General features: G+C 43.3%; 1 protein-coding gene across 3 annotated transcripts in view; it reads right to left on the bottom strand.

Moving 5' to 3' along the window:
* The window catches only part of CAMKK2 (calcium/calmodulin dependent protein kinase kinase 2), a 141,678-nt gene that overhangs the window by 98,069 nt on the left and 19,189 nt on the right, over positions 1 to 24,420 (bottom strand). The gene's annotated exons all lie outside the window — the stretch shown is intronic.

The raw sequence follows: 24,420 nt of genomic DNA on the forward strand, positions 1-24,420 counted from the left end.
AAAGGTGGTCGTTTTTCAGCCTTCCTTAGCTTGGCCATGTCCCCGAGTCACCTTTTTTGCCAAGCACGCTTCTTGCGACCCTGTTGGCTATTTGCAATGAAACAGTTGATTGTTCGGTGATCACACTTCAAAAGTTTGGCAAATTCAAGACTGCTGCATCCCTCTGCAAGACATCTCACAATTTTGTACTTTTCAGAGCCCGTCAAATCTCTCTTCTGAACCATTTTGCCAAAGGAAAGGAAGTTGCCTAATAATTAAGTACACCTTATATAGGGTTTTAATGTCATTAGACAACACCCCTACTCATTACAGAGATGCACATCACCTGATTTACTTATTTGGTAGTTGGCTCTCAAGCCTGAACAGCTTGGAGCAGGACAACATGTATAAAAAGTGTCATGTGATCAAAATACAACTTGCCAAGAATTGTGCACACAGTGTTATTACACACATCAGCCGATATCAACTAAAATATGTTAACAAAACGAACGTGTGCGTGAAACCTAGCTTTAGATAGAGTACAGTTGCTGCAGTTTCTTGTAATTGTTAATCTCTGCCTCCATCATGATGAGCAACTGCATTTCGTCTCCCTTGAAGAGTACATGTTTCCGAAGCTCCTTTCCAAGCTGTTTTAGGATTGGTGCCAAATAAAATAAACATGCTTCCATTGGAGAGAGTTTCCCTAAATCCATCAAGGAGCCAAAGTACTTCTGGCAACAGCTGGAAAAAAAAAAAAGTCTGTGTCTACAAAGAGAATGGAATGAGCTGGCAGACGGGTAGAGGGGGCATGCTTTGATACAGAATACCAGCTTAACTTTTACTTTAAATGGTACAAAGCCTTGTTCAATGTAACGAGCAGTTTCAATCCATTTACTGCCTTTTGAAAAAGGAGTTGTCCAGTTTTAAATTGACACGGCTATAAAATAGGTTATTAAAGGGGGTGGTCCCAAACGAATAGTGATTTTAATTCTCAATAACTACTTATTGTAATAATCAGGCCTGTGGGGTTCGGTAAGCCAAACCTCCAATTCCTCAATTTCCCCAACTCCCTAGCACTGCCTCACTACTGAGCATGGACAGAGTGTAGATTGTAAGCTTGCGAGCAGGGACCTCACCCCCAATGTCACTGTTTAAATTGTCTTAACTTGTATTGAATTTATTGTCTGTACATGTCCCTGTTTAATTGTAAAGTGCTGTGGAATATGTTGGCACTATATAAATAAAAATTATTATTAAAGTGCAGCACAGATTCTTCTCAACTAAAAGCCGAGATCATTCCATCAGGAATAGAACAGACATTTATAGGACACTAGATGGTGGCCCGATTCTAACGCATCGGATATTCTAGAATATGTATGTATGTATATATGTATGTATGTATGTATATAGCAGCCACATAGTATATAGCACAGGCCACGACATTCTACAATACCCGATGCGTTAATACAGGCCACGCAGTATATAACAGTGGCCACGCAGTATATAACACAGCCCAAACAGTATATAACATTGCCCACGTGGTATATAACATTGTCCACGTAGTATATAACATTGTCCACGTAGTATATAGTAGAAATGTAGTGTATAACGCAGCCCACGTAGTATATAACACTGCCCACGTAGTATATAGCAGCCATGTAGTATATAACGCAGCCCACACAGTATATAACACAGCCCACATAGTATATAACACTGCCCACGTAGTATATAGCAGCCATGTAGTACATAACGCAGCCCACGCAGTATATAACGCAGCCCACGCAGTATATAACGCAGCCCACGTAGTATATAGCAGCCATGTAGTACATAACGCAGCCCACGCAGTATTTAGCAGTGTGGGCACCATATCCCTGTTAACAAAAATAATTAAAATAAAAAATAGTTATATACTCACCCTCCGTTGTCCAGCCAAGCTCTGTCGATGCGCGCGCGGCTGCCGCCATCTTCCGTTCCCAGGATGCAGTGCGAAATTACCCAGATGACGTAGCGGACTCGCGAGGCCGCTAAGTCTTCTGGGTAATTTAACAATGCATCTCTGGGAACGGAAGATGGCGGCAGCCGCGAGCGCCTCGGCAGATGACGGAAGGTGAGAATAGCAGGATTTTTATTTTTTTTATTTTTAACATTAGATCTTTTTACTATTGATGCTGCATAGGCAGCAGCAATAGTAAAATGTTGGTCACACAGGGTTAAATAGCAGCATTAACGGAGTGCGTTACCCGTGGCATAACGCGGTCCGTTAACGCTGTCATTAACCCTGTGTGAGCGCTGACTGGAGGGGAGTATGGAGCGGGCGCCGGACACTGACTGGACGGGAGTAGGGAGGGACTAATTCTCGGCCGGGCTGTGCCCGTCGCTGATTGGTCGCAGCAGCCAGGACAGGCAGCTGGCGGGACCAATCAGCGACGCGGGATTTCCATGACGGAAGTTGCAGGCAGAAGGACATACAGAAATACGGAAGTACCCCTTAGACAACTATATAGTAGATTTTATTACTTTCCCAAATTATGAAAACATTTACAGCACATCTGCATTGTACTACTGGAGCCAATTTATTATATATTTTAGTATAGTAGGTCCATTTGATACCGACTGCACCACAATGGACACAGACTCCAACTCCACAGCCCTGGTAAAAATAGAATAGCCTTCCTAAAATGCTATAAATAAAAAGTCCCTATCATTCACTGTCTAATCCGCCTTATTTATTTTACGTTTTTCAGCTCCGTTTGCTGTGATACTCAAACGAAACATCAGGGGGCAGAGGCTGCGGTCACTGTCAGTCTCTGTCCCCAACAAAACAGTGTCCTCAGTGACGTATGTGTCAGGGGATGGGCTAGTCCCTGCTCTACCAAGCATACACTGGTTGTCAATTCCAACGTATGCTCAAAAGAAGCCCCCTTCTTACTGTGCGATATTCTTCTCAGGCACAGTGACCATGCACTCGACGCCTCTATTTAGAAGTGATGAACCAGCAAGAGAGCGCACTGAAAGTGCACATTGTAAGGAAAGAACATTGCAAGCAGGGACCAGCTCTATCCCGAAAGTGAAGTTCTGTTTCAGCTGCAGGGCTTTCTGTTCGCAACCTTCTTTCCTTCCAATGTGCACTGACAGTAGACTCTCTTACCGACTTGTCACTTCTCAAATGGTAAAGCATTGCAGATATCACGAACAGTAAAATAGCAGAAGATCATGTAACGTGACCGCTATTTTCATAGGACCAATGGCAAAGAAAGAATAGTCACTTAAAAGAAAAGTTACATTAAGCATCTATTAGAGACGTACATTATGCTCTATATGAATGTAGGACATCGGATTAGAGTAATCTTATTACGACCCACTAAATTTTTGTCTATCTGGGAGGAAATAAATTCATTGTGCTACTCCCCAACACAAAAAGGGGGGGGGGGGTATCTCAGCGACCCATATATTCCACGTTTCTAATTTAACCAAAAATAGATTTGTTGGCTAAATTAAGCTTACAGATCCAGCCTCAAGTTTCTATAAAAAAAAAAATGCTTTACAGGAATTATCGGTCTGTATGGCACTTGTCACAAATGGTGCAAAGGTACAAGAATAAGCTCTGAAGAACTCTTCAAATAGCCGATTGCTGGGATGCAAAATGTCAGACCCCCACTAATGGAATAATACTGCATATTCTAAAGACAGAACATTGATTTAAAGACATGTATAAGCCATTTAAGTTTACTTACCTAGCTTAGTGTGTGAAAAGGGCACAACTCTATGCATATCCTTATACAGTCAGGACAGGCGTTCTCGACCTCAGAGAATGACAAGAATTTTCACTACATGATCTTTAGATTATTGAACACATATTAGCTATAATTTACAAGGAAGCTTATTTTCTCACATCTGTTATCCAGTGAAATGCATGGGGAGCTTAAAGAGTCTGCTGTTCCTCAGCTTGTAGTATTGGGAGTGCATTCTGTAGTGTATGTTAGTGGATTGGAAAGTCTATAAGGGTGTTAATATGAGGTTGCAGAACTCCTGAGATATAAGGGATCTCAAAATGGAATTTATTCTCTTCCACTTCCAACCTCCATTCGTGTTCTTCAGCAGAGACGGATCTCTCGTCATGTGCTCGGAGTGTGAAATGCTACAATGTCTATAACACCAATGCAAACGGTTCCACTTCCCGATCTGCCAAGCTGTCACTGCTGGCTATAAATATCCTGGAAATATTCATTCACTGGGAAGGTACCTGCAGATAGACCCGAATACCTGGTAATGTCGCCATCTGTTCCATCCTCAACCTGAACCTTATTCCCATATACATTTCTGTTCAAGTCTTCAAGCTCCTTTCACCTCCATTCTTGCTCAGCCGATATGTTATGGTTCATAAAGTTGGTTTACTGGTACTTAGCTCTTAAATACATATACCGTAAATGGACACTTGCTTTATGAGCGGATGCTGAAATCTGTTTTTGATGCGTCTAATTTAAGCCTTAGAATAATCAGCCAATGGCAAGGTGTTATCTGTTATAGTTTGTTATTGTGCAAATAGCCTCTTCACAGTGGAGGAGAACAGGGTCTTTAGTGCCACCTAAAGGAAGTATCAATCCTAAAAGTCAATATAGACCCTTCAAAGAGCCTTGCCACACGACTTAAGATATACAGCCGAACTAGGCCCTACATATGCAGTTACGCGTTTGAGGGTTTTTACCTCTCATCAGTGCAAGTCAGTGGAACTGGCTGGCTGAGTAATTTGAAAAGTGGTGGAATGGGTGAACTTTCTCCTTGTGGAGAGTGCGAAGTTGGATTATGGATACCTATAGGCCATGCAACACTGCCCCGAGAAATTAGATTCTCTTCCCTTGTGAAGAGGCTATTTGTACACTTAAAGGGAACCTGTCACCTGAATTTGGCGGGACCGGTTTTGGGTCATATGGGCGGGGGTTTTGGGTGTTTGATTCACCCTTTCCTTAGCCGCTGGCTGCATGCTGGCCGCAATATTGGATTGAAGTTCATTCTCTGTCCTCCGGAGTACACGCCAGCGCAAGTCAATATTGCCTTGCGCAGGCGTGTACTCCGGAGGACAGAGAATGAACTTCAATCCAATATTGCAGCCAGAATGCAGCCAGCGGGTAAGGAAAGGGTGAATCAAACACCTGAAAACCCCGCCCATATGACCCAAAACCGGTCCCGCCAAATTCAGGTGACAGGTTCCCTTTAATTTCCATGAAGAGCATTACATGGCCCTTAAGTCTCCCTATGCCAAAGTAGTAACACAGAGACCAGGTTGCTGGGGAAGGAGGAAGCTAAGCCTGGCATTGGAGACAGTACAAGAGAGTAACAGTATATCAAATGTATGCCTCCCATACAAGGCGTGCACAGTTATTATATATACGCTATATGTACGTACAAAAGGACATCTCTCAAAAGAGGAAGTCAATAAATGCATAGAGGCTGGGGAGGAAAAACATTAACATTAATTCTGCTCAATTTCAGCCTATTGGTTCCGCCCTCCACAACAGTCACTGTAATAATTATAGGGGATAACTCAGGAGACTCTTTGTGTGGAACAAGACAACTACAGGACACAGTTTTATAAGTGGTAAAGTCTATATTATCACACGGTGATTCAAACAGGTGCAGAGAAAAACTCAAGTCCACAACACTTGGTGTAAATATTAAACGCAGCTTTGCAGTCTATAGGAAACTTCAGAGGAAAATGCAATCAAGCAGAAAGTCTATGAGTAATGTCATAGACAAGATTAATATCCACAGGTGGGTTGGCCAGAAATACATCACCTTCATAGGCCTCCCTGCACTCCTTCCACAAGTCCTGATCGTGGATAACTCCGATGAAATTGGCATCAGATAGAATGGTCTTGGATGGGGCTCCAGGTACGGAATCCACAGCATGGATTCGAGATAAAGCATCAGCCTTCCCATTACGAGAACCTGGACGGTACGAGATAACAAAGTTAAATTGATTTAAAAATAAGTTCCAACGAGCCTGACGAGGAGAAAGTCATCTAGCGGATCTAAGGAACTCTAAATTGGGATGGTCGGTTAGCACTATGATCTGTTGTGCAGCTCCTTGCAGATGATGCCTCCATTCTTTGAAAGCCGCAATAATAGCCAGCAATTCCTTGTCTCCCACGTCGTAATTCTTCTCTGCTGAGGTTAGTCTACGGGAAAAGAAAGCACAAGGATGTAGCAGACCCTTCTCTCCAGTTCTTTGGGAGAGAATAGCCCCCAAAGCATTATCAGAAGCGTCCACCTCCACAATGAATGAAAGTGTTGGATCTGGGTGTATCAACAGCGGTGCTGATGTGAAACAGATCTTAAGCCGATCAAAAGCTTCTTGAGCCTGTGATGACCACTTAAAGGGCTTTTCCTTCTTTGTAAAGGAAGTAATGGGACGGACAATATCAGAAAAATTTCGAATGAAGCGTCTGTAGAAATTTGCACAACCAATAAAACGTTGGACCTCCTTAACGTTCTTGGGTACCGGCCAGTCAAGGATAGCCTGAATCTTACCAGATTCCATGTTCAGCCCCTGGGGAGAGATGATATAACCTAAGAACTGTATCTCAGAATGATGGAACTCGCATTTCTCCGGCTTGATATACAGATGGTTCTCTTTCAGACGTCTTAAAACAGCTTTGACATGTTCTTCATGTTCCTGTAGAGTCAGAAAAGATTAGAATATCGTCCAAATAGATCACAACAAACTGGTCCAACAAATCTCTGAAAATGTCATTAGCAAGGTGTTGAAACGTTGCAGGGGCATTACAAAGCCCGAAGGGCATCACGAGATATTCAAAGTGTCCATACCGGCATCGGAATGCTGTCTTCCACTCATCCCCTGGACGAATACGCACCAAATTATAAGCCCCACGAAGATCCAGTTTAGAGAACACCTTAGCATGGCGGACTCTTTCCAGTAATTCGGGAATCAGAGGCAAAGGGTAACGGTTTCGTACGGTTACCTTATTGAGTTCCCGATAATCAACACAGGGTCTCAGGGTCCCATCCTTCTTCTTTACAAAAAAGATACGTGCCCCTGCTGGTGAGGAAGAAGGACGTATGAAGCCTTTGGCCAGATTTTCATCAATATACTCCTTTAAGGCTTGAAGCTCAGGTGCCGCCAAAGGGTATATGTTACCAAAAGGAATAGCTGCCCCAGGAAGCAGCTCAATGGGACAGTCATAATGCCTGTGTGGAGGAAGCTGATCTGCATTCTTCTTGTCACAGATGTCAGAGAACTCTTTATATACTGGAGGTAAAGAAAATACCTGTACAAGTGGTTCCTTAGCCGTGGACTCAGGGACAGCTTCTGTTAACGCTGAGTTGCTCCTTGTTGGAAAGATAATCTCCTTGGTCTCCCAGTTGATAATTGGGTTCTGAGAACGCAACCAAGGAATGCTTAAAATCACTGGAAAACGAGAAGAAATTAGAAAGAAAGTAAGTTGCTCCTGATGATTAGGCTCCAACAAAATTTCAAGGGGTACGGTCTCCTGATCCACAGACCCAGAGATTAAAGGTGACTCATCAACTGTTTCCATGGTAATTGGAGAGGCTCTTTGCTGAATTTCAATACCATGTTCCTTGGCAAATGCGATATCCATGAAATTGCCACCTGCACCTGAGTCAATCATAGCTGCACTGGAAATCCACTGTCCTGAACACAGGATCTTAATAGGGAGAGAACAGTGAGAGTTCTTCTCCTTCAGCTCCTTGGGGGGGTGAAGTCATAGAAAGTGAATGGAATACAGCGTTTAAAGGCAGGCTACATTCAGAGATGTCAGATTCATCATCACAGTTGTCATACTCCCCTACTGCTGCTAGCACCTTGTTAGGCCGTCTAGGACACTTAGGAAAATTGATCAATAAGTGGTCAGACTGGCCGCAGTAGAAACAGACTTTCACGAAGGTGATGCTCCCGGCGCTCATTGATCTCGCGCCTCTGAACGGAATCAATTTGCATGGGCACCTCCTCCACCTCCCGAGAGGTTTTACCTGCAGGCTCTTTGGAAGGAAGGGAAAAGTTAGAAATACGGTTATATGCAGCAAATTTCTCCTGCCTACGCTCAGTGAGGCAAATGTCTATGCGCACACAATGCTGTATAAATGTCTCTAGCTCTTGTGGTGACTCAGAGCGAGCTAGTTCATCTTTTATAATACTAGACAGACCCCTTTTAAAAATAGGCAATTGTGCATAACTGTCCCAATTGGTATCTACCGCTAATCTCCTGAATTCAGTGGCATACTCAATAACAGAACGTTTAGCCTGGCGTAAAGACAACAAAGCAGATTCAGCGGTTGCACGGCGATTAGGGTCATCAAACATTAATGCCATAGCAGCCAAGAAATCATCCAAGTTATTTAACCGTGGGTCACGAGACTCAATCATGGGATTCGCCCAGGCGAGCGCTCGTGAGGTCAGTAGCATTATTACACACAATACTTTGGATCTATCAGTAGGAAAACGGTCAGCATGCACATCAAAATATAGCATACATTGATTCACAAAGCCACGAAATTTGTCGCGATCACCATTAAATCTGAATGGGGGCAACTTAGGTGGGCTAGCTGGTGGCGGTTGCCCAGAGGGTAAAGTCACTTGTGCAGCTATTTGCGTGCTTATGTCCTGAAAAGCCCGTCCATACTGGCACTCTATGCCAGCAAGTTTGTTTTCCTGGGCTGCCATGCGGTTGCTTAAGTCCTGCAAAGATTGTCCAAACACTTATTGATTGTATTCAAAGCTTCCAAACTTCTTTTGCAGACCTTCCACATCTTTCTGCAGTGATCTAATTATGGAAAACACCTGCTCTAATCTGCTCTCTGCAGTCATTGTTCCAGCAGTCTCTTTTTTTATGGCTAGAGCATCCTGTAATAATTATAGGGGATAACTGAGGAGACTCTTTGCGTGGAACAAGACAACTACAGGACACAGTTTTATAAGTGGTAAAGTCTATATTATCATACAGTAATTCAAACAGGTGCAGAGAGAAACTCAAGGCCACAACACTTGGTGTAAATATTAAACGCAGCTTAGCAGTCTATAGGAAACTTCAGAGGAAAATGCAATCAAGCAGAAAGTCTATGAAGCACAGTTATTCTTGAGGATACTTGACATGAATAAATCCTTGTCTTAGTCCAAACATAGATAGAAATGCTTATGAGGCAGTTCAAATCATATCTTAGCTCAACCAGGGAGGCCTGGTTAAAAGTCTCAGGTTTTTGCAGAGCAGAAACAGCTTACATGTCCAGCAAATGCAGATAGAAGTAAACACAAGCAGCAGATGAAGGAGGATTACTGGAAACTGGTGTATGCAGCAGGAACTCAGAGCAGAGTAGCAGGATCACCACACAGGTTCACAGGAGCAGGTATATAGCCAGGGAGTAATCAGAGGTCAGGAGCTGGATGCAAGGCAGAATACTCTAGCACAGACTGAAGGCTGGGGTGGAGTTTTATAGCAGGAAGACACAGTGCACATGAGACCAAAGACACCATCTTGGAAAAGGGCAGTAATGCACAAAAGGTAGAAAATGTTCAGAGTCCTGACAGTCACGGTCTCATGTGGCCCCTCGGAAAAATGAATTGCCCACCCCTAACCTTATAGGATTGCTACTTCCAGTAGGTGGCACTAGAGATCCAGTTCTTTTCCTCAGTAAAAAGGGTTGTTTGCATATTTTTAGAAACATAGGATACCTGTTAAGGGAAATTGGAAATTAAATGTTTGACTAGACTTTTCATTGCATTGCTATAAAATCAGTAAGACATTTTCTACTGGTAGCAATTAGCAATCTAGGTTTGTCAAAGAATGGTCATTCTATTCATTGCATCACAGCAGAGAAAGAAATATCTGTGAATTTCATAGTCTGTCTTTTAAAATGGATCAATACTTCAACTATGATCCCATTATCCAGACTACAAAAAGCACAATCCACCAGCTAAAGTTTTGCATTTCGGAAGGAGATTCTGCTTCATTGTGCAGAATGTAACCACCAAATTCCCCATCTACCATAAAATTAGAATGATTTAAATTCACCAACGCTCATTTTCGGAGTAGCTTACACCTCATAACTGGGTCACAGAACATTTGTGCCTTATGGCAGAGCTCGGAGAGGACTTAACTAATGAAATCGCACATTCTTCATTAAAGCAAGGTCTGTGTATTCGCTGCAAGATATGAAATACACTGTGCACATTGTGTGCTGCTCTTCTCCCTGACCCTTGGCTTCTACTCTTACTGTATCAGTAGACTCCTTTTATCCTCCGCCTCATTAAATGGAAACTTCTTGTGTGACATGAATTCAGATTTGGGAGATGAGCACACAAGAATTCACAGCTCCCTGCTCGCTCTAGGTCTGTCTTTAAAGTGAATCTTTCTGCAGATATCGGATCCTCCGACTTAACTCTTTCACTGCCACTAACTGCTAGAAAAGTAGCTTCATCTAGAGTGGTGTGTTAATAAAGCTTATTTTGTGTCCCAATTACTAGAGAAGGAAAGGAAATTTTGTGTCTAGATAGGTGAAATATGAGTATTTTAAACAGCATGATTTTTTTCTAGTTAGTTGTTCCATTAGTTGTTGCATTTATGTCCAAAGTTAATTTTTAGCTGAATCAAAACCAGAACTTTTCATTTATTTTGTGGCGTGCGGTAAGACTACAAGTACAGCTTCCCCATTCCCCGGTCAGCAAAAGCATCGTGCACATTTGTATTTTACCATCATGACATCGGGTTTTCAGGCAGCAATAAAATCGCCTGCTGCGACCTGAAAATCCAGCCAACAAAGCTGCTGTTGATGGATCTGTTGTTATTACATGTAAGGTACTTTATTTACTTGCACAATGTGCCTGCTTGAAAAAAAACAGAAGATCTATTAGTAGAAACCACGTATAGTTTAACCCCTTAGTGACAGAGCCAAATTTTTGAAATCTGACCAGTGTCAATTTATGTGCTAATAACTCTGCAACGCTTCAACAAATCCCAGTGATTTTGAGTTTGTTTTTTCGTGACACATTGTACTTTCTGATAATAGTAAATTTCGGTCAATATGTTTTGTGTTTATTTATAAAAAATATCAAAAATTTGAGAAAAATGTTAAAAAATTAGCAATTTTCAAAATTTGAATGATTATCCCTTTAATCCAGATGGCCATACCACAGCAAACCATTAATAAATAACATTTCCCACATGTCTGCTTTACATCAGCACAATTTGTAAAATGTTATTTTATTTTGGTAGAATTTTAGGAGGATTAAAAATGTAGCAGCAATTTTTAATTTTTTCAAGAAAATTTACAAAATTTATTTTTTTAGAGACTTATCCATGTTTGAAGTGACTTTAGGGGTCTCATATATTGGGAAACCCCCAAACGTGATACCATTTTTAAATCAGCACCCCCTGACGTATTGAAAACTGCTGTCAGGTAGTTTATTAACTCTTCAGGTGCGTTACAGGAATTAATGCAAAGTGGGATGACAGAAATGAAAATGTGTATTTTTATCACCTAAATGTCTCTAACTTCTGAACAGATTACTACAGCTGTTAGATTCTTAGGCCACTATTTGGTCATGAATTGCCATCGCAAACATCAGGACCACAAAATCATGATCTGAGGGCACCAATTTGGATAAAGAGGAAGCCCCCACACTCTGTTAACCATTTATAATGATGTAGTCACTATTGACAGCAGCATCTAAGGGGTTAAACAGATATGGACGGTGCAAACACTGATGATGGCTGATGCAGCAAGTTGTCAGCTATAGTGGACAGCCGACAGCTGCTGGATTGTCACCTGTATGGGGAGGCTATTCTCTTATATCTCAGGTCAGTTAAAAGACGTATTGGCTGTCACTAAGGGGTTAAAGAAATGTGAAAAAGACAAAACAAAACAAAAAACCTGTTTAAGGCTGCCGTCACACCAGCAGTATTTGGTCAGTATTTTACATCAGTATTTGTAAGCCAAAACCAGGAGTGGGTGATAAATGCAGAAGTGGTGCATATGTTTCTGTTATACTTTTCCTCTGATTGTTCCCCTCCAGGTTTTGGCTTACAAATACTGATGTAAAATACTGACAAAATACTGACAGTGTGACGGCAGCCGAATAAGCAGATAAAAAGTTGTTTAAGTGGATGGCTTTTACCACCATTCCATACCAGGCACATTTTCAAGTTTTGTTTTTTTCATATATGCGGTTTAAAGAGCTTAAAATAAAAAATTCTGTTTGAGACAGTCAAGATTTTTTTTTTTTTTTTTTTTAAGTCACTGACATTCTATTTTTTCCCACAATATCAGTGGAAAAGAGAATTACTAAAATGCATTTAAAAATTTGTTCCCTATTCTATAACAAATACATTTCTATATCAGACAATTTTTTTTTTTGTTACAGAGACATGGCTAGTAACAGCGATTTGGATTGACTGGCTTTTTTTTTTTTTCACATTTTATTTATACACTGTGTGCAGAATTATTAGGCAAGTTGTATTTTGATCACATGATACTTTTTATACATGTCCTACGCCAAGCTGTTAAGGCTTGAGAGCCAACTACCAATTAAGTAAATCAGGTGATGTGCATCTCTGTAATGAGGAGGGGTGTTGTCTAATGACATCAAAACCCTGTATAAAGGTGTGCTTAATTATTAGGCAACTTCCTTTCCTTTGGCAAAATGGGTCAGAAGAGAGATTTGACGGGCTCTGAAAAGTCCAAAATTATGAGATGTCTTGCAGAGGGATGCAGCAGTCTTGAAATTGCCAAACATTTGAAGCGTGATCACCGAACAATCAAGTGTTTCATGGCAAATAGCCAACAGGGTCACAAGAAGCGTGTTGGGCAAAAAAGGCGCAAAATAACTGCCCATGAATTGAGGAAAATCAAGCGTGAAGCTGCCAAGATGCCATTTGCCACCAGTTTTGCCATACTTCAGAGCTGCAACGTTACTGGAGTAACAAAAAGCACAAAGTGTGCGATACTCAGGGACACGGCCAAGGTAAGGAAGGCTGAAAAATGACCACCTTTGAACAAGAAACATAAGATAAAACTTCAAGACTGGGCCAAGAAGTATCTTAAGACGGACTTTTCAAAGGTTTTATGGACTGATGAAATGAGAGTGACTCTTGATGGGCCAGATGGATGGGCCAGAGGCTGGATCAGTAAAGGGCAGAGAGCTCCACTCCGACTCAGATGCCAGCAAGGTGGGGGTGGGGTACTGGTATGGGCTGGCATCATCAAAGATGAACTTGTGGGACCTTTTCGGGTGGAGGATGGAGTGAAGCTGAACTCCCAGACCTACTGCCAGATTCTGGAAGTCATCTTCTTCAAGCAGTGGTACAGGAAGAAGTCGGTATCGTTCAAGAAAAACATGATTTTCATGCAGGACAATGCTCCATCACATGCCTCCAACTACTCCACAGCGTGGCTGGCCAGTAAAGGTCTCAAAGAAGAAAAAATAATGACATGACCCCCTTGTTCACCTGATCTGAGCCCCGTAGAGAACCTGTGGTCCCTCATAAAATGTGAGATCTACAGGGATGGAAAACAGTCCACCTCTCGGAACAGTGTCTGGGAGGCTGTGGTGGCTGCTGCACGCAATGTTGATCGTAAACAGATCAAGCAACCGACAGAACCTATGGACGGAAGGCTGTTTAGTGTCACCATAAAGAAAGGTGGCTATATTGGTCACTAATTTTTTGGGGTTTTGCTCTTGCATGTCAGAAATGTTTATTTCTAAATTTTGTGCAGTTATATTGGTTTACCTGGTGAAAATAAACAAGTGAGATGGGAATATATTTGGTTTTTATTAAGTTGCCTAATAATTCTGCACATTAATAGTTACCTGCACAAACAAATATCCTCCTAAGATAAGATTGTGTACCCGATGCTTCTTTAGCGCTGTGTATACAGCAATGGAGAAGATACAGTCGGTAATAAATGTACAAATACATTTCTGACATTTTAAAGAAAGTAGCATTAAAGTATCAATATAGTCACCTTGCTTTTCAATAACAGTCATAAGCCTTCTATACATGTAGTCCAGGGCCGGACTGGCCATTGGGCAGTTCTGGCAAATGCCAGAAGGGCCGCTGCCAGTAGTGGGCCGCTGCACGCTGTGCCGTTGTCAGAGGCGCCAGTACCGAATCGCGCCGCCCCCCCCCAGCTAGCGCCTGCCAGCGTCTATGACACTGGTACAGTTCAATGCAATGATGGAAGAGAGAGCGTCTGACGACGCTCCCTCTCCCATCATTCCCCGCTCTGCCTCTGACACTGCGGGTGCTTGATGACGTCACGCACTCACTGTGTGCCAGGCAGTGCAGCGGCCGACAAGAGGAGAGAGCAGCGCGGGCACGACAAGAGGTGAGGAGTGTGTTTTTTTTGTTTTTTTTAACTGGACTGTGGGGCCATTCTCGGGGGGGGGGGGGGGGCTGTGCAGTATACTACTACATGGGCTGTGCTGTATACTACTGTGTGGGCTGTGCTGTATACTACTATGTGGGCTGTGCTGTATACCACTGTGTGGGCTGTGCTGTATACCACTCTGTGGGCTGTGCTGTATACCACTCTGTGGGCTGTGCTGTATACCACTCTGTGGGCTGTGCTGTATACCACTCTGTGGGCTGTGCTGTATACAACTCTGTGGGCTGTGCTGTATACAACTCTGTGGGCTGTGCTGTATACCACCCTGTGGGCTGTGCTGTATACCACCCTGTGGGCTGTGCTGTATACCACCCTGTGGGCAGTGCTGTATACCACCCTGTGGGCAGTGCTGTATACCACCCTGTGGGCAGTGCTGTATACCACCCTGTGGGCAGTGCTGTATACCACCCTGTGGGCAGTGCTGTATACCACCCTGTGGGCAGTGCTGTATACCACCCTGTGGGCAGTGCTGTATACCACCCTGTGGGCAGTGCTGTATACCACCCTGTGGGCAGTGCTGTATACTACCCTGTGGGCTGTGCTGTATACTACTCTGTGGGCTGTGCTGTATACTACTCTGTGGGCTGTGCTGTATACTACTACGTGGGCTGTGCTGTATACTGCTATGTGGGCTGTTATATACTACGTGGGTTGTGTTATCTACTACTTGGGCTGTGCTATATTATGCAGGCTGTGCAATATACTATGCAGGCTTTGCTATATACTATGGGGGGTATATTATATTCTATGGGGGAGGCCGTGTTACATACTATATGGCTGTGTTATATACTATTGTGGGGGTATATTATATTCTATGGGGGAGGCTGTGTTATATACTATGTGGCTGTGTTATATACTATGGGGGGCTGCATTATATATTATTGGGAGGTGGGCTGTATTATATTCTGTGAAGGGCTAGATTTTATGAGGGATGATATACTCTGATGGGGCTGCATTATATTCTATGGGCAGGTGGGCTGTATTATATTATATTCGGGGCTACATTATATTCTATGGGCGGCTGTATTATATTTATATTCTGAGGGGTGATTGCTTCATACTCTATGAGGGGGCTGCATTAAACTATGAGGGGGGCTGCATTATATTCTATGGGGGGTTACATTATACTCTGTGGGGTGGTTGCATTATACTCTGTGGGGTGGCTGCATTATACTATATGTGGGCTGCATTATACTGTATCAAGGACTATGGGGAATACTTTATACTATATGAAGAACTATGGGGTGCACTATACTATGGGAAGTGAATTGTACTACATGGATGACTATGGCGGAGCATTATACTATATGGAGCATTATGAGGAGTGTATTATGCTATATGGAGGACTATGAGGAGTGTATTATACTATGTGGAGGACTGTGGTGCACATTATAATATATGGAGGACTATGGGGTGTATTTTACTAAACAAGTAAAATGCTGCATATTCAGATTGTTTTTGCTGGAACAAAAATCTGTCATGATCTCCATGGCCAGAGAACTAGCATAAGCCTCTATAGGAACAAGCTCTTGGAAGATGTAACTATACTGACCATGAACTAAACCTACCGCATCATCTAGAAGTAGCCAGGTAGCATGTCCTACTTTTTATCCCTATATGCCCAGCGCCGGCCGGAGAACTAAATAATGCTAGCAGAGGGAAATATAAGACCTGACTCACCTCTAGAGAAATGCCCAAAAAGGAGACAGAGGCCCCCCACATATATTGGCGGTGATATGAGATGAAACAACAAACGCAGCAGGAAAATAGTTTTAGCAAATTTGAGGTCCGCTTTCTAGATAGCAGAAGACAGAAAGCATACTTTCATGGTCAGTAGAAAACCCTAACAAAACACATCCAGAAATTACTTTAGGACTCTGGCATTAACTCATAATACCAGAGTGGCAATTCCTGATCAACAAGAGCTTTCCAGACACAGTAACGAAACTGCAGCTGTGAACTGGAACCAAAATACAAAAACAAAACATGGACGAATGTCCAACTTATCTAGTAGATGTCTGGGAGCAGGAACAAGCACAGAGAGGCTTCTGATAACATTGTTGACCGGCAAGCATCTAACAGAGAAGCCAGGTTATATAGCGACACCCAGATCTAATCAGAACAGGTGAACAGGGAAGATGATGTCACAAGTTCAATTCCACCAGTAGCCACCGGGGGAGCCCAGAATCCAAATTCACAACAGTACCCCCCCCTCAAGGAGGGGGCACCGAACCCTCACCAGAACCACCAGGGCGATCAGGATGGGCCCTATGAAAGGCACGAACCAGATCAGAGGCATGAACATCAGATGCAGTGACCCAAGAATTATCCTCCTGGCCATATCCCTTCCACTTGACCAGATACTGGAGTCTCCGTCTGGAAACACGGGAGTCTAGGATTTTTTCCACAACGTACTCCAACTCACCCTCAACCAACACCGGAGCAGGAGGCTCAACGGAAGGCACAACCGGTGCCTCATACCTGCGCAATAACGACCGATGAAAAACGTTATGAATAGAAAAGGATGCAGGGAGGTCCAAACGGAAGGAAACAGGGTTAAGAATCTCCAATATTTTATACGGACCGATGAACCGAGGCTTAAACTTAGGAGATGAGACCCTCATAGGGACAAAACGAGAAGACAACCACACCAAATCTCCAACACAAAGCCGAGGACCAACACGACGGTGACGGTTGGCAAAAAGCTGAGTCTTCTCCTGGGACAACTTTAAATTGTCCATCACCTGCCCCCAGATATGATGCAATCTCTCCACCACCGCATCCACTCCAGGACAATCCGAGGATTCCATCTGACCGGAGGAAAATCGAGGATGGAACCCCGAATTACAGAAAAACGGGGAAACCAAGGTGGCAGAGCTGGCCCGATTATTGAGGGCGAACTCCGCCAATGGCAAAAAAGCAACCCAATCATCCTGGTCAGCAGACACAAAACACCTCAGATATGTCTCCAGGGTCTGATTAGTCCGCTCGGTCTGGCCATTAGTCTGAGGGTGAAAAGCAGACGAAAAAGACAAATCTATGCCCATCCTAGCACAAAATGCCCGCCAAAATCTAGACACAAATTGGGTTCCTCTGTCAGAAACGATATTCTCAGGAATACCATGCAAACGAACAACATTTTGAAAAAACAGGGGCACCAACTCGGAAGAAGAAGGCAATTTGGGCAGGGGAACCAAATGAACCATCTTAGAAAAACGGTCACACACCACCCAGATGACAGACATCTTCTGAGAAACAGGCAGATCTGAAATAAAATCCATCGAGATGTGTGTCCAAGGCCTCTTAGGAATAGGCAAGGGCAACAATAATCCACTAGCCCGAGAACAACAAGGCTTGGCCCGAGCACAAACGTCACAAGACTGCACAAAGCCTCGCACATCTCGTGACAGGGAAGGCCACCAGAAGGATCTTGCCACCAAATCCCTGGTACCAAAAATTCCAGGATGACCTGCCAACGCAGAAGAATGCACCTCAGAGATGACTTTACTGGTCCAATCATCAGGAACAAACAGCCTATCAGGCGGACAACGATCCGGTCTATCCGCCTGAAACTCCTGCAAGGCCCGCCGCAGGTCTGGAGAAACGGCTGACAAGATAACTCCCTCCTTAAGAATACCTGTGGGGTCAGAGTTGCCAGGTGAATCAGGCTCAAAACTCCTAGAAAGGGCATCCGCCTTAACATTCTTAGAACCTGGTAGGTACGATACCACAAAATTAAACCGAGAAAAAAATAATGACCAGCGCGCCTGTCTAGGATTCAGGCGCCTGGCGGTCTCAAGATAAATCAAATTTTTGTGGTCAGTCAATACCACCACCTGATGTCTGGCCCCCTCGAGCCAATGGCGCCACTCCTCAAACGCCCACTTCATGGCCAAAAGCTCCCGATTCCCAACATCATAATTCCGCTCAGCGGGCGAAAATTTACGGGAAAAGAAGGCACAAGGCCTCATCACGGCGCAGTCAGAACTTTTCTGCGACAACACTGCCCCAGCTCCGATCTCAGAAGCGTCGACCTCAACCTGAAAAGGAAGAGTCACATCAGGCTGACGCAACACAGGGGCAGAAGAAAAACAGCGCTTAAGCTCCTGAAAGGCCTCCACAGCATCAGGGGACCAATTAGCAACATCAGCACCCTGTCTAGTCAAATCGGTCAATGGCTTAACGACATCCGAAAAACCAGAAATAAATCGACGATAAAAGTTGGCAAAGCCCAAAAATTTCTGAAGACTTTTAAGAGAAGAGGGCTGCGTCCAATCACAAATAGCTTGAACCTTGACAGGATCCATCTCAATGGAAGAGGGAGAAAAAATATATCCCAAAAAGGAAATTCTCTGAACCCCAAAAACGCACTTAGAACCCTTGACACACAGAGAATTAGACCGCAAAACCTGAAAAACCCTCTTAACTTGCCGGACATGAGAGTCCCAGTCATCCGAAAAAATCAGAATATCATCCAGGTACACTATCATAAATTTATCCAAAAAATCGCGGAAAATATCATGCATAAAGGACTGGAAGACTGAAGGGGCATTAGAAAGACCAAAAGGCATCACCAAATACTCAAAGTGGCCCTCGGGCGTATTAAATGCGGTTTTCCACTCATCCCCCTGCCTGATCCGCACCAAATTATACGCCCCACGGAGATCAATCTTAGAGAACCACTTGGCCCCCTTTATGCGAGCAAACAAATCAGTCAGCAACGGCAATGGGTATTGATATTTAACCGTGATTTTATTCAAAAGCCGATAATCAATACATGGTCTCAAAGAGCCGTCTTTTTTTGACACAAAGAAAAAACCGGCTCCTAAGGGAGATGACGATGGACGAATATGTCCCTTTTCCAAGGACTCCTTTATATATTCTCGCATAGCAGTATGTTCAGGCACAGACAGATTAAATAAACGACCCTTTGGGTATTTACTACCCGGAATTAAATCTATAGCACAATCGCACTCACGGTGCGGAGGTAGTGAACCAAGCTTGGGTTCTTCAAAGACGTCACGATAGTCAGACAGGAACTCAGGGATTTCAGAGGGGATAGATGATGAAATGGACACCAAAGGTACGTCCCCATGAGTCCCCTTACATCCCCAGCTCAACACAGACATAGCTCTCCAGTCAAGGACTGGGTTGTGAGACTGCAGCCATGGCAATCCCAGCACCAAATCCTCATGTAGATTATACAGCACTAGAAAACGAATAGTCTCCTGGTGATCCGGATTAATACACATAGTCACTTGTGTCCAGTATTGTGGTTTATTATTAGCCAATGGGGTGGAGTCAATCCCCTTCAGAGGAATAAGAGTTTCCAAAGGCTCTAAATCATACCCACAACGATTGGCAAAGGACCAATCCATAAGACTCAAAGCGGCGCCAGAGTCGATATAGGCGTCAGTAGTAATAGATGACAAAGAGCAAATCAGGGTCACAGACAAAATAAATTTAGACTGCAAAGTGCCAATGGAAACAGATCTATCAAGCTTTTTAGTACGTTTAGAGCATGCTGATATAACATGAGTAGAATCCCCACAATAGAAACACAACCCATTTTTCCGTCTAAAATTCTGCCGCTCGCTTCTGGACAGAATTCTATCACACTGCATGCTTTCTGGCGTCTTCTCAGTGGACACCGCCAGATGGTGCACTGGTTTGCGCTCCCGCAGACGCCTATCGATCTGAATGGCCATTGTCATGGACTCATTCAGACCCGCAGGCACAGGGAACCCCACCATAACATCCTTAATGGCATCAGAGAGACCCTCTCTGAAAGTAGCCGCCAAGGCACACTCATTCCACTGAGTAAGCACAGACCATTTACGGAATCTTTGGCAGTAAATTTCAGCTTCATCTTGCCCCTGCGATAGGGACATCAAAGTTTTTTCTGCCTGAAGTTCCAAATGAGGTTCCTCATACAGCAAGCCCAAGGCCAAAAAAAACGCATCCACATTGCGCAACGCAGGATCCCCTGGTGCCAATGCAAAAGCCCAGTCTTGAGGGTCGCCGCGGAGCAAGGAAATCACAATCCCAACCTGCTGTGCAGGGTCTCCAGCAGAACGAGATTTCAGGGACAAAAATAGCTTACAATTATTTCTAAAATTCTGAAAGCTAGATCTATTCCCTGAGAAGAATTCCGGCAAAGGAATTCTCGGCTCAGATACCGGAGCATGAATAATAAAATCTTGCAAATTTTGTACTTTCGTGGTGAGATTATTCAAACCTGCAGTTACACTCTGAAGATCCATTATTAACAGGTGAACACAAAGCCATTCAAAGATTATAAGGAGAGAGAAAAAAAAGAAAGACTGCAGCATAGACAGACTGGCAAGTGATCCAATTAAGAGCACAGAAAAAAAAAAAAAAAAAAAAAAAAAAACTCTCAGCAGACTTCTTATTTCTCTCCTTTCTCAGCCAAGGATTTTAACCCTTTAGTTCGGCCGGTCAAACTGTCATGATCTCCATGGCCAGAGAACTAGCATAAGCCTCTATAGGAACAAGCTCTTGGAAGATGTAACTATACTGACCATGAACTAAACCTACCGCATCATCTAGAAGTAGCCAGGTAGCATGTCCTACTTTTTATCCCTATATGCCCAGCGCCGGCCGGAGAACTAAATAATGCTAGCAGAGGGAAATATAAGACCTGACTCACCTCTAGAGAAATGCCCAAAAAGGAGACAGAGGCCCCCCACATATATTGGCGGTGATATGAGATGAAACAACAAACGCAGCAGGAAAATAGTTTTAGCAAATTTGAGGTCCGCTTTCTAGATAGCAGAAGACAGAAAGCATACTTTCATGGTCAGTAGAAAACCCTAACAAAACACATCCAGAAATTACTTTAGGACTCTGGCATTAACTCATAATACCAGAGTGGCAATTCCTGATCAACAAGAGCTTTCCAGACACAGTAACGAAACTGCAGCTGTGAACTGGAACCAAAATACAAAAACAAAACATGGACGAATGTCCAACTTATCTAGTAGATGTCTGGGAGCAGGAACAAGCACAGAGAGGCTTCTGATAACATTGTTGACCGGCAAGCATCTAACAGAGAAGCCAGGTTATATAGCGACACCCAGATCTAATCAGAACAGGTGAACAGGGAAGATGATGTCACAAGTTCAATTCCACCAGTAGCCACCGGGGGAGCCCAGAATCCAAATTCACAACAAAAATCATTATTCTCAGCAGCACATCGCCGTCGTAAACTGTAGATGTGCTGCTGGTAACATGATACTTTATGGTGATCTGTTAGTGATCGTTCTGTCCCATCATTATTCCTCAGCTGGTGGAAAGAGGCCAGGAAACAAGCGTTGAACAACTTCAGTATTGTCGATCAAACTCATTTAGCGGCCTGAACTCAGCGCATGTAAATACAACCGAAATGCTTTTGTGTGATGTGCAATATGTTAACATTTGGGGCCCATTATAAACTTTGCCTAGGGCCCCACTTTGCCTAAAACCGGCCCTCCCTACAAGTGTACAAAGATATTATACAGTCACCATGTGACAAGTGGGCCTGTGTAACTTCAAATGCCAGGGCTGAATTTTAGTCCCAGTCCGGCCCTGATGAAGTCTGTCAGGTTTTTTTATGCGTGGATGATCAACTTTTTGGGCAGCACCAACTACAGCCTCCAAGACACTGTTCATAGAGGTGTACAGTATTCTTTGACAGTAAATCTCCCATTTAAGAAGAATAGAGCTTCTGTGAGGTGAGGAAGGGGCCATGTGATTATTCTTTATTCTTTTAGCCCTTTACTGGCAGCCAGAGAAGACTTCGATGCACCTGATTGAGCATTGTCCTGCATAAAAATCAAGGTTTCCTTGAAAGATGCAGACATTTCAGACATACCACTGCTTGTAGAAAGCGTTTTCTAAAAACTGGCAGTAGATTACAGTTTGTTTTTGAGTCCATCTCAAACCCTAAAAGGTCCAACTAGCTCATCTTTAATTCTACCAGTCCATATCAGTATCCCACCTCCATTTTGCTGAGTCAGAGATAAAGTGGAGGTCTGTGCCCATTACTGATCTAGTCATCTGGTCAGTCAAGAGTTGCTCTCATCTTATCAATCCATAAAACCTTTGAAAAAACCTGTCTTGAGATTTTTCTTGGCCCAGTCTTAATGTTTTACCTTCTATGTCTTGTTCAGTGGTGGTTTGGGTTCAGCCTTCCTTACCTCGGCGATGTCTCTGAGCACTGAACACCTTATACTTCTGGGCACTTCATGGAGGTTTCAGTTTCAGAATACAACAGCACGGGAGTATAATGGGTTCCTGGTCGCTTCGCATTTACAGTTGTGGCCAAAAGTATTGACACCCCTGCAATTCTGTCAGATAATACTCAGTTTCTTCCTGAAAATGATTGCAAACACAAATTCTTTGGTATTATTATCTTCATTTAATTTGTCTTAAATGAAAAAACACAAAAAGAATAGTCCTAAAGCCAAATTGGATATAATTCAACACCAAACATAAAAAAGGGGGTGGACAAAAGTATTGGCACTGTTCGAAAAATCATGTGATGCTTCTCTAATTTGTGTAATTAACAGCACCTGTAACTTACCTGTGGCACCTAACAGGTGTTGGCAATAACTAAATCACACTTGCAGGCAGTTGACATGGATTAAAGTTGACTCAACCTCTGTCCTGTGTCCTTGTGTGTATCACATTGAGCACGGAGAAAAGAAAGAAGACCACAGACTGTCTGAGGACTTGAGAAACCAAATTGTGAGGAAGCACGAGCAATCTCAAGGCTACAAGTCCATCTCCACAGACCTGAATGTTCCTGTGTCTACCGTGCGCAGTGTCATCAAGAAGTTTAAAGCCCATGGCACTGTGGCTAACCTCCCTAGATGTGGACGGAAAGAAAAATTGACAAGAGATTTCAACGCAAGATTGTGCGGATGTTGGATAAAGAACCTCGACTAACATCCAAACAAGTTCAAGCTGCCCTGCAGTCTGAGGGCACAACAGTGTCAACCCGTACTATCCGTCAGCGTCTGAATGAAAAGGGACTATATGCTAGGAGACCCAGGAAGACCCCAATTCTTACCCCGAGACATAAAAAAGCCAGGCAGGAGTTTGCTAAAACTTACCTGAAAAAGCCTAAAACATTTTGGAAGAATGTTCTCTGGTCAGATGAGAAAAAAGTAGAGCTTTTTGGGCAAAGGCATCAACATAGAGTTTACAGGAGAAAAAAAAAAAAAGAGGCATTCAAAGAAAAGAACACGGTCCCTACAGTCAAACATGGCGGAGGTTCCCTGATGTTTTGGGGTTGCTTTGCTGCCTCTGGCACTGGACTGCTTGACCGTGTGCATGGCATTATGAAGTCTGAAGACTACCAACAAATTTTGCAGCATAATGTAGGGCCCAGTGTGAGAAAGCTAGGTCTCCCTCAGAGGTCATGGGTCTTCCAGCAGGACAATGACCCAAAACACACTTCAAAAAGCACTAGAAAATAGTTTGAGAGAAAGCACTGGAGACTTCTAAGGTGGCCAGCAATGAGTCCAGACCTGAATCCCATAGAACACCTGTGGAGAGATCTAAAAATGGTAGTTTGGAGAAGGCACCCTTCAAATATCAGGGACCTGGAGCAGTTTGCCAAAGAAGAATGGTCTAAAATTCCAGCAGAGCATTGTAAGAAACTCATTGATGGTTACCGGAAGCGGTTGGTCGTAGTTATTTTGGCTAAAGGTTGTGCAACCAAGTATTAGGCTTGTCTGGCCCATTTTTGGAGTTTTGTGTGAAATAATCAATGTTTTGCTTTTTGCTTCATTCTCTTTTGCGTTTTTTCTTTTAAGACAAATTAAATGAAAATAATACCAAAGAATTTGTGTTTGCAATAATTTTCAGGAAGAAACTGAGTATTTTCTGACAGAATTGCAGGGGTGTCAATACTTTTGGCCACAACTGTATTCTTCTTAATTCTTTGCCACTTAATGTGCATCTTTTTCTCAACACGATCTTTGGAACCCTGTTGACTATTAGAAAAAAACATTTGCC

The sequence above is a fragment of the Ranitomeya variabilis genome, chromosome 1 (genome assembly GCF_051348905.1).
Source record: "Ranitomeya variabilis isolate aRanVar5 chromosome 1, aRanVar5.hap1, whole genome shotgun sequence".
In the NCBI taxonomy this organism is placed as follows: Eukaryota; Metazoa; Chordata; class Amphibia; order Anura; family Dendrobatidae; genus Ranitomeya; species Ranitomeya variabilis.